Here is a 12,147-nt window from a genome sequence, read left to right as displayed (position 1 = left end):
CGACTAAGCAACTCATTCTAACAGGAAATGTTCTAAGAAAGAAAATAATTTATAAGTAATAAGATTGGTGCGTTATTTTTGAAATCGTCTGAAAAGATCAAAGCATTTCGTTTGATGCAAGTTATTTCTTCATAAAAGAAAATTGTGTAAATGGAAGATTTCGATAGTTAAAGGGAAAATTCTCAAAAAAATACAGGTATGAATATGATTTTTAAATATTTTAGCTTAGAAATTATTATAAATTGTTTATAAATATGGAATATTTTGATTTGTCATTCATTTAATAATTCATTATATTTCTCAAATCTATGATTATATTTGAATGTTTTCAAAACCAAATTATCTGATAATAATTTAAAGTTACTTCACGTCTTTAAAGTCTAACACTTCGATGGAATTTTCAATTTTTAACTACATGATTAAAATGAAATATAACAAATTTTCTAGGTGAATGAGTTTGTCGCCAAAGGCAACTATTAATAAATAATATCCATTATTATTCATTTTGATCTAATCAAATTTCATTAATACTTTTTAAATGTCCCAAATAAAACTCTGCATGCGCTCTTGATATTATAGATCTTGCCAAATTTCGGATATAAATGTTAAATGACTGAATTGTACGTTTCTTGTTAATATTTGGATGACCGAGCTTCGGTCTGCATTTATTTAAATCTTATTTTTATACGATAAAATATTTAGATATGTATCGCATACCGATTTCATATAAATATTTTATCAATATTACCTACATATGACATGGACATTAAATAAAAACAAATCATGAATGCACTTAGTTTAACATGTTATTCGAAACAATCTGCTATATTACAGTATTCATGCTATAGTTGATCAAATCATTACATATATTTCATTACCGAGTTTAATCACGATTAAATGGGATGGCGCTATATGACATTGTCAGCATGAGAGCAAACAGAAAAAACGTTAATAGTTCATTGTAAAAAAAAAAATTATGATTGTGCGATATCGCATTCTTTTTAGTAAAGACTCGTATAGACAAACTTAAAAAGGAATATTAAATATTTATACATAAATAGAAAAAAAAACGAACCAAAAAGCGCGAGTCAAATCCAGGACACTCAGCACACGCGTTCTTTATGTTGTTCTGTCCATTATTAGACTGTCCATACTTCGAAGCAGAAGATGAATGTCTTATTCTAATAATTATAAAAAAAAATTGCGTAAAATGTTGTTTTTCAGGAAAGACTCCTATATAGATAAGGTTTTGCTTTTTAAGTTTATCTATATATAAATTTTAAGCAAATTGTTTAGAGCCGTTTCCGAGATGCACAAGAAATTATATATAATTCTAAACGAGCAATATTGTAAGTTATAAAATTAAACAGAAAGCGTTCCAAATATAGAAGCGAGGGAAAAAAATATAAGGGATAGCAGTTTCGATTTTTTTTTATTGCATTAGTAACAACGTGGATTGCCGCATTGATTTGGTAACATGCCACTTTCTTTAAATTTTATGTCGCGTACTCTTATTTCAAAGATTTTACACATTGCGTTACGTCAGACTGATGTTTGCACAATTTAACTCCGATATTTAGTGTCAATATTACGTAATATTTTTTTTAGTACATCTTGGTGAAAATTTCTTAAGAAAACCAACATGCCAAAAAATAAGACTTCCGCCCCTTCTTTGCCTACAAAGGAAGAATATTAGACTCGAGTCCACAACACTTTGAACATTAAGATTACAGTCACAGTGGTATGAAGTGGAGTTAGGCTAATGCCAAATATAATTGTGACGTTCTCAATTTATGATTTTATCCTGTTGAACAGTAAGAACAGGATACACAATTGCACGTTTGGGATTTTAATGCTAGAAAACCGAGATTTTTCTGCCATAAGAAGTCGAGAAACAATTCGTTTCATTCGCAGATCTTAGAAATTTTTCAAGATTTATGTACATTTCTTGAATACCCGTTTCTACAGAGATAATCCAAACAGAATAGAAATAAAATACGCATTTTCTTGAAAAATTTAATGGTTTAACTTAAGAACAGTAACCGAAGCAATAGATTTTGTAATTTCTACTTTATAATAGTTATAATTCAGCAATGAACTATTAGTTTGAAGCACTTTGCATTTTAAGGGAGCAGAATGTACCCACAGTTGAGTAGGAATCAGAATTTAAGCATTTAAAAATTAAAGAATTTTTGGCAATTTTAAAGGATAATCGTCTGGAATAAATTATCTGAAACAAAATTTAGCTATTTTTGAAACCAGTTCAAAATAGATTTTTGAAACCAGTTCAAAATGGATTTTTGAAACCAGTTCAAAATGGATTTTTGAAACCAGTTCAAAATGGATTTTTGAAACCAGTTCAAAATGGATTTTTGAAACCAGTTCAAAATGGATTTTTGAAACCAGTTCAAAATGGATTTTTGAAACCAGTTCAAAATGGATTTTTGAAACCAGTTCAAAATGGATTTTTGAAACCAGTTCAAAATGGATTTTTGAAACCAGTTCAAAATGGATTTTTGAAACCAGTTCAAAATGGATTTTTGAAACCAGTTCAAAATGGATTTTTGAAACCAGTTCAAAATGGATTTTTGAAACCAGTTCAAAATGGATTTTTGAAACCAGTTCAAAATGGATTTTTGAAACACAGAATAGCAGTTCACTGCATTACCGATGCTTCTAGACTCCATGACACAATGTGGTATTATCAGATTTAGTTAACTCGTTGAAACGTATATTTTCGAGACAAATTTGTCTAAATGCCTGCTTTTTCCGAAGTTTTGTATTCATAGTAACAATAACCAACTTTGTTGTACCGACAAAGCATAGATTTTATTTCTGGTTATACATCATCGGAAGTCATCTCCGTTAAATAACGAAAATTAGTTTCAGATTTTTATATTTTTTCCAACAGAAATATCACGAATAACAGCAGTTTTTAATCATTAACTCTCAAATGAACTAACCCATCAATTTGATACACAAATTCGAAATTGTGCTCACACGGCAAGGGATTTGAATATATTGAATCATTACGCCAGTTGGAAATCATAGTAACGATTGCTCTTGGTTCACTTGAGTCCGAAATCCGTGAAATTGAGAATTTCTATAAACTATTACTAATGATATTTCTAGCCACCTTAAACAACCAGTTCTTTTTTGACAAAATATTAATTTTGTCCCGTTAGTAAACTTTGATGAACTGCATTTTATCGCAACAGATGAAAGCAACATTTAATTATATTTCCAATACAGAGCTTTCCTGTTAGTTACCCGAGCTTTCAAAATTGCAGTATTGGGAAATTTGCGAAAGCAATACGGGATTGTTATTTGCTTTAGAGTATTTTAAACATACAGATAAAATACAATACCGAAGAAAAAAATTGGTATTCATGGATTAACTATAACAAGGATTCACAAGATTTTTAAAGAAATAAGAAACTAACATTAAAATTTAAGTGATTTATTGAATATTTCAAGTCGCATACAAAAATATACAATAGATTTTATTGGTCATAATGAAGTTACAACAGTAGTTTATAAATCCATTTCAGCACAAGAATTTTGCAATAGTTAACAAAAGTTATAAAAAATGAATACATAAATTTCGTTTAATCTTAATTTCACATTGAAAATCTTTAAACCGAAACATTTTTAAAATAAAAAGCATACATAAAACGAGTTGAAATTTAATGAAGTTGAAAAATAATATAGTATAATACAAAAGAATATTCATTGAAAATATACAAAAGAAAATTATATCTAGAAAAATATTTTGATGCACGTGATCTATTTGAGGCTGGGTGATACACAAATACGAAATTTTCTTTGGGTTATTTCATAAATACAGAAGCAGGAAAAAAGCTTCTGCATCTCATCTGGTTTTGTACCACAGTAATACATGAAAAAATGTCCGATTAAAGATGCATACATTTCAGTTTCTGAAGATAAATACACAACTTCAAAATTTCTCAACTTATACGTTTACAATCGATTGTAGTTTAATCAAATAGAAGATTTATTAGAACGGTTTCAAGGAGAGAGATTAGAGAAGGAGACCTATCTGCTCCAAGATTTGATATTTTAGTTCACTGCTTATGAACTAAACCATATTTAGAGCAGTATCTATGTATAATAACCATTATGTACCATAGTAAAACGAGCGTAGATGAAAAAATAATCTAAACAATTTTTGTAAAATTAAGCTTGTATTTAAAGATGTTGAAAGAATAAAATGAACAATTATACAAGCAAATAAAGTCACGAAACTTAAGACAGTGGCAAAAAGCTGCCGATTAAGGCCATTCAGATTTGAATTCGACTATATGAAGAAGCAACATAAAAAAAATTACAATGCAACCATTTGCCAAAAATATATTTTAGATAATTGCGTATTACCCATAAATAGATGAGACAAGTGTATCGTTTTCCATTTGTCAAGGAAGCAATGGATTCAGCAACAAACATTTATCGTCATGAGTACCCTCTGCATCTGTTATTTTAATGTTCTTTAGTCTTCAAAATAGTGCACTAATCTACGAGAGATCCCGGACAGAAGAAATGGATTTACGTGATCTGCGTACCACGAAGATATTTATCCTTAATATAGAAATCCTTGTAAACGACCAAAGTTTTGCAACTTTCATATAGATAGGAAACTGAGTTTTTCAGAAGGAAGTTCTATATTAAAAAGAAACTTGATAATACCAAGTCATACTAATCTCATGATGCATTAAACCATCATAGTTGGATTAAGGATTTTGCTCACCATACAACCAAATAACTGTTCAATTTGAAGTTCTTTGAATTTGATTTTATGGCACAAGAACCACTTTTGGGCCATAAAGAACCAAATATTATCGTTTTGTATGAAACATAGAATTTTACATTTCAACTGTCAAAATTGAATCATCGAGATGTCGAGTATAGTTTGAAATTTTTTTCATGAGGATAGTTACGCTTTCATTTCTATTTCATTTTTAAATGAAATTGCCTCCGAATATTCATTTGTATTCGCATAAAACTGCTTAAAAAGATGAAGTTTCAACTGTGGCAAAGTAAAAGAAATCGTTCTAACTTGGGAAATCTTATCGGGATAAGATTTCTCAATGGAGATGCTATTAAATCTCCCCGAAAGCTGGAGCATTGTGCTTTGCCGTTGTCTGTTTCTAGATTGCCCGTTATATTGACTTCGGGATATTGCGAAGGCCTCTAAAGCGACAGTCAGTGGAACAAAAGTGTGTACTTGCGTATTATCGTAATTACAGGACAATTTCAAGTTCCGCATGATTAAGATATTAACCAACTGTTAATCCAGATATATTAAACGTACATCACGAAAAAGAATCTTCATCCATTCAGTGTTAAAAGGACATTGAAATAATCTTATGATTTTAAAGGATTACTGCATTAACTATTGTTTATCTACTGTCCGTCATTGTCTTGCCTCCTGTGGCAAAATCAGCACCAAGAACAGCAAACTTGAGCATACTTATACTACCATTCTATATTCTAGAATGGTTTGTTTTTCTAGATTAAAAGGACTCACTCAGATGGAATTTAAACGCCTGTTCGATGCAGAATGCTTGGGATGTTTTGAAATTTGTATGCCTGCAAGAACCTTTCCTGGGGTTTAGATTTCAAGATAGAACAAAGAGGTTAAGACTAGCGCAAGAACGATTTACATAACTATCAATTAAAAAAAATCCAGTGCTTCGGAAAATGTTATGATATGAGCAGCCCTGTAGCATATACCATTCGATTTTAAAGCTCTCCCCACTACAGGTTTCCTTCATCGACTTCCGCTATTAATAAAAATGCATGAATGATACTTTGCGATATCGAATAACCCCTCCTCTCCCCTCAGAAGTAGACTCGAGTCTGGAGAATTATACTTCTCATTACGTTATGAATATGAAACAGTTAACACAAATTCATGAAAATTTCAAAAGAAATCCTGGAGTCTTAAGGAAACAATGCACTAAATATGCAGAGATACATTAATCGGACGCAATTTGATTTAATAAAAGAATCCCAATATTCTGGGTACTTGATGCCTCCTACGTTTCTTACCTCAGAACCACTAAACATCCTATAACAGAGGAGCCGAAATGTGAAAAGTCAAAAACGCCGAGAAGCTTATGAAGTAGAATGAAGCCGGTTTAAAGTTAACAGGAAGATGTAAACAATTTGTCATGCATACGATTACGGAATTTCATAGGTAAAGAACTCGTTAGGTGTACCAAAAAATTCTATAAATTGTGCAAATAAGTTCAAGTTTATAAAAGATTAACGAGAGGAATTCAAAGACTTCGAAGAGCCCAAAATGAAGTCCCACGCACAGGCGTCGGAATGTGTAAAGAATGAGTATTGTCAAAAAATTTAAAATAAACAGTAGCCATTCTCGACAGTCGAATATTCGGAACAAATTGAGAATTAACAACACCAAAGTGCTGCAGCTCCAAGCAGAACCCATTTTTCGTCACACCAAATGGATGCATGAAACCACAACAGCTCCATTTAACCCCGTCTTAAAGCTGCTTCCGAACACACGTTTATTCAACTATTCATTAGCAATTTCTTCCTTTCCAAGGAGAAACGGATTTGACTAATATATAGTGTTCCAATATTGCTGAAGCCATGTTCACTAACTTATTCTTGCCAACCAATATTGTACGAGTTTTCTACGAAATAAGTTAGTCAAATGAAGCTTCCAAGAAAAGAAGCTTGTATTTGGAGATTATTCAAATATGCGACAGTTTCGTTTTTGCCAATCATTATATATCTTGTAAAATAGATTCTTAAAGCACTGGACCTCTAAATTCGACATTGAGTTTCAATCTGGCCTTTAAATGCAATGAAGCAAAATGTTTCTTCGCTGATCTGAATTAAGTTGGTTTTAAAACCTCGAATAAGCAACTGCCGACCTTATCGGCTTCGTCTTTTTCTTTATTACTAGAAAATTTCGCAACTTAACACCAAAAAGATTTGTCCACATTGTAATAAAATCGCTTTTGGAATTGAAAGTTCCATAAATTTGCGTGTAAGTAAAGTCTCAAAGTGTAAAAGAAACCTCTACAAAAAATGAATTGGCAATAAATTTCTTTCAAACATATACCATGGATAGTGTTCATAAAAGAACGATTATATACAAGCTGTAAGTGTAGGATCTAACGGTACATTTAAATTAGTACAAATAGGACAGATCAAATTATTCGCTTGGTTTAATATTTATTGTATTTATCGCAGCAAGGCTAGCTTCAAAATATTAGAATAGTTGCAATAAAAAGTCTTCATAAAACAGAAGACGTTTTCTAAAATACATTGATAAGTATCTCCAAGGACAAAATTTCGATATCAAAACACTTATTTAATACGGAAAGGAACAGAGCTTGGTTAATTTGATTGGGACATAATCTATTTTCACTAATTTTCGAGATATACTTAGTAAATTATACCTTTTAAAAACAAAATTCTAGTAAGAAGGTCTGGATCTCTGTTATTATAAGACAGCTTAAACCATTCCCCACCTTGCAAATTAATTGAACAAATAGTTACATGCAGTTTATAAAAAGTTCTATGGTCCTTTAATTTCGAGCAAAATAAATGCCTTTGATACTTTGACGACTAATATTTTAGGAAGTGCTTATGAATCTAATTAGTCCACCCCCTCACACCAAATGAATTGGAAATTTAACCGACATTTTAAAAATGAAACTTTATCTTCGCAAAACGTTTAAATTTCTAAATAGCGACCCTATATATATTTTTTAGAAATTGCATTTACAATGGGCCTAGATATATCGCTTAATTTTATCTCATCATTTTCGTCAAGATATGGGATCTGGCAAGAAAATTTAATATCAAACTCTTAAATGTTGTGAAATAGAAAAATGTTTGCTTTCAGAGATACTAGAAACGCTTGCAATTAAAATTTATTGCGAATTAAAATTTATTTTATGCTACTCTGATGCACAATCCTAATTTTTATATAAAAAAGATGTATACGAGTTCCTGGTGAAAATTGATAATTATTAAATCTAAACTTTATAGCAACTTCACAAATCCTATCAAGTAATTTCCTTTTAAAATCTCCATTTTAATTTTAACGTTCTTAAAATGAGAGATGGGACAGACCCAACCAGAATATTCCTTAAGAAACTATACAATTACTTGTAATTTACTCTTCAGCCAAAAAAAGTGATATTTTAATACAATTACATAATATAAAAATAAATTTAATCCTTTCGAAAGCTATGAAATTTAATTCCTTTCTTTAAGAAGTCATTAAAATTGGGGGGGGGAGATAGAATTACTTTTAAGAATTAAGATCTCTTTCTAGAACATAAGCGCGCTTTCTGAATGATAAATATCTACAAAGATTATTCCATTTAATTATTTTTGGTGGATTTTTCAATCGAACGACTAAATAAGTTAACAACGGAATGAAAGTACTTGTTAAATGGCGATTAGGTTTTATATTTTACATAAATTTTACCAAGTAATTCGAATATGCGATGCATCTCGAAATGGGATCAATCAGGCCACAAAATATCGTTACTTGACTATCTTCAGAATTAGTTGATAAAAGCTTTTATTTAACTGTCTAGCGGAATATGTTGAAATGGCGATATCACTAACAATTCTGAAAGTACGTTGGATTTCGAGTTTGATTAATCGAATTCAAATCAGAAATGATACAACGGATGTGGACAGGCTAATGTTTTTAAGCCAGGCGTAAGGAATAAATTTGATTTAGGCATTCAGATTTTTACATTGCTGCTATACGAGTGGAATATTACAGGGGCAATTATGGGTAATTTAGATGGCACTACAAATGATAGCTCGTAAATTAGACTGTCAACGCAAATGAAGATGTGATTATATTGTAGAATAAAAATATAAATGCTCATCAAGGATAGCTTAAATACATGCAGAAATTAATTTCGAGTCGTTTAATTCGCGAAGAATTTTGAATTCTTTATTTCAATACACACTATACACTTTGCCTTAAAAATAAATTATCGGTTGTTAAATATTTTGGGCAATAGTTTAACGAACAGGGCATAGAATTTTGAGTCGTTCTCTCGTTAGAAGTCTTTTGATCATGATGATCAGGCATGATCAAAATGACTCAAATCAGACCAGCTTGCCGGCGAAGCTGATCAACCCTCAACTTTCTAAAAACATACCGAGATTGAAATTACCACTTATATCTTATAAAGAGAGAATTTAGAATGAATAATACAAATGAACTTGCAAATAAGTGTTCGTTAATGTTATCTTTAATGTTATTAAATGTTAGGTAAGTAAATGTTATTTTGCAAGTTCATCAAGCCTTTCAGTCTAAAAGATAGTTTATTACGGTTTGTCGGTAAAAAATACGCGAGAATATTTTACAATAAATCTCTGCAATTCATACCCCGAAAGCATGTATTTTGAGAAGCCCCTAACCAATTTTAAGACCTACGTTTATAAAATACTTAAGAATCTCCTCGATGAGCAAACGCTGTTCCTAAATATGGTTTTTACGTTTTTATTTTATCTTTAGAATAGTATATATAATACTGTTACTGAATGATCCGAGAACTATCGCAGGAACCTAATTTTTATACATCTGAAAACTGAGCAAAGGATTTAAGTGCTTGGTATTTTCTTAAGGAGAGATTACTAGTTTGTACACATAAGCAGTAGAATTAAATTTAAATAGTAGATCAGGTTTGGGTTTGTTAAAATATAGACATTTATTTAAGAACTGATAATCTAGGCATTGTTTTAGTTTTTATTTTAAAATAGATGTGGCCGATTTCTACACGTTTAAGAAGTGGGAGAATAACCAGATGTTCTTGAAGGATTGATGAAAGTAATTTAAATTAGCAAAGCCTATTTTTAGCTGTCTAAAAAAATTCAAGAAATGCAGTCTCGTTATGGTTTGATGCTAATGTTTCAGAACCAACCTAAGTCTCTAAAATCTTATCTCTTTAACTTCAGGGGTACAGCTTAGAGAAATGGTTAGCATACAGTCTACATAAAAATTCTGAATGAAATATATTAAATGGTCATTGATATATTTATCCATGCACTTTCAAATGAGTAAAAATTTTAAAAACATTCCAAAGAAATGAAGTTCAGTATATGGTACTACCATCAAAATCCTTAAATTGTGGTCCTAATCTGTTACACTGAAGGAACACATAATGCATACGCTGTTTTCTACACAATACATAGGTTAAAATACTCAGTTTTATGGAATTATATGAAAGTCGAAAGGGGGGGACGGGGCACTGAGGTTTAAGATAACCTGAAGAATTTCTAGTCATGAAGTCTCTACCGGAGAATTCCGAAAATAAACTCAAATATTTAGTTTGACAAGAAAATTAAAAAAATATTTTTGGATAAGCAAATATTTCAATTCTAAATATTTCCCAAGGAAACAAACGCGGGAGACATTTTGAGTACGAAGATTTAATATCGTAGCTTCTGCAATACATGGTATCCAGAAATTGTAAACATTTTGAAAGGAATCGTCTTTAAAAAATATTTCTTTCCTAGCGAAGGATGCTGGGCATTCAGAAAAGTTTAATCTGGCAGTTAAGTTTTGATATAAGATTTTTAGAATGTCGCATTTGAATTTATTTAAACCGTAGATTCTCTTTTATAAATTTACAAGTCAAACATTTATTCTACGTTTCCCCCCGTTCTAGATTTCTAAAAATTTTAAGTACACTACATGTGAAGTTGCTATAAATTTTCCTATGAAAATATTAAATTTTAGAATGCTTATTTTTAGGACAGTTTTTTTTAAATATTAGAATTATCCAACTGAATTAAAATTTATCAAAACCAATTTTATTTTCAAGTTAAATTATATTCAATATATAAAGAGAAATAAAATTACAAATGAATTTTGAAAAAGTTACCTCATTGGCTTCTCTATTTTTTTCTTCACTCGGGATTATCCATAGATTACCGCGATGGCATGTGCATCAGATTAGCAAGATGTTCAGTCCCCAGCCAGACGGATTAAAATTAAACTATCGAAAACTTAAAAACTAACTAGTAGTGGATCAAATTAAGTCTCGATTCTTGTAGATATGACCTAGTATAAATCTTCAGAAGGATAAATACTTTAGTTTTTAGAATGTTACAGCATTCCATTTATAGATTGCAAGTCATGAAGATTAAGTTTTAAGACGATTTTTGGCTCATAGTTAACGAATATAAAATACGAAAATGCTCAATTTCTTAAAATAATGCAGTTGGCGAAAAAAGGAAATAGACGAATAGAAGTATTACTTAAATCTTCGATATTTGTAGTCTAATTATTAAGAGTGGACAAATACGAATCAGGTATGGTCTGCTTACAGAATGATTCGGTTACATTTCTGAAATACGAAAAATTGTGATGTTCTCATTAAAAAGGCTTCCTGAATGTTTTAATGAAATTTCATAGCATAAGGTGGAGTTATTTACAGAATTTCGTAATGAGAAACGCTATTTAATCCATCAAAATTGCAACACATTTTTTAAAGAAATTAAACAATTATTGGCTTATCTTTCAGCATTCGGGCGTTTTTGCATAGTCAATTGCACTTTTCACTTTCTCATTGAAATATATAACATTTCGGTTGCTATTTAAAAAACGCATCCATAGGACTGACATTCATGAAGTTTCGGTGAAAGAAAAACCTAATTTTCTTGAGAATTGGACAACATAGAAGCAATAGATTCATCGTTAAAGGAAAAACTTAAATTGGATATCTTCAGATGTGGTAGATAAAATTACTTAATTCTTCTGTTATTTCACTAGATAAAGTAAATACAATTATAATTGCTGAATTTATTATCAGCAGACATTCTGTGTACGCTAATCAATAAAATCCAACCATCCAATAACTCAACACAAATGCAACTTCAAGAAAGACATACCAAAGTTGGTCAAATGCCACAAACAAGGAAAGAAAGTTCTGGAAATTTATCTAAACAGACTACCTGAGATTATATACGAATCTACATCCCATCCTAATGTTAATTCTTGGCGTAAATTTATAATTTCCTATCAATACATAAAGGACACAGGATTCAGATGCGCCAAGGGAAACTTCCAAACGTTTAACACCGACTTCATGGCAGACGTACGAGATCATACTT

This window comes from Argiope bruennichi, chromosome 10, assembly GCF_947563725.1.
Source record: "Argiope bruennichi chromosome 10, qqArgBrue1.1, whole genome shotgun sequence".
In the NCBI taxonomy this organism is placed as follows: domain Eukaryota; kingdom Metazoa; phylum Arthropoda; class Arachnida; order Araneae; family Araneidae; genus Argiope; species Argiope bruennichi.
The sequence above is the reverse complement of the archived record's forward strand: the minus strand, read 5'-3'. Positions refer to the sequence as shown.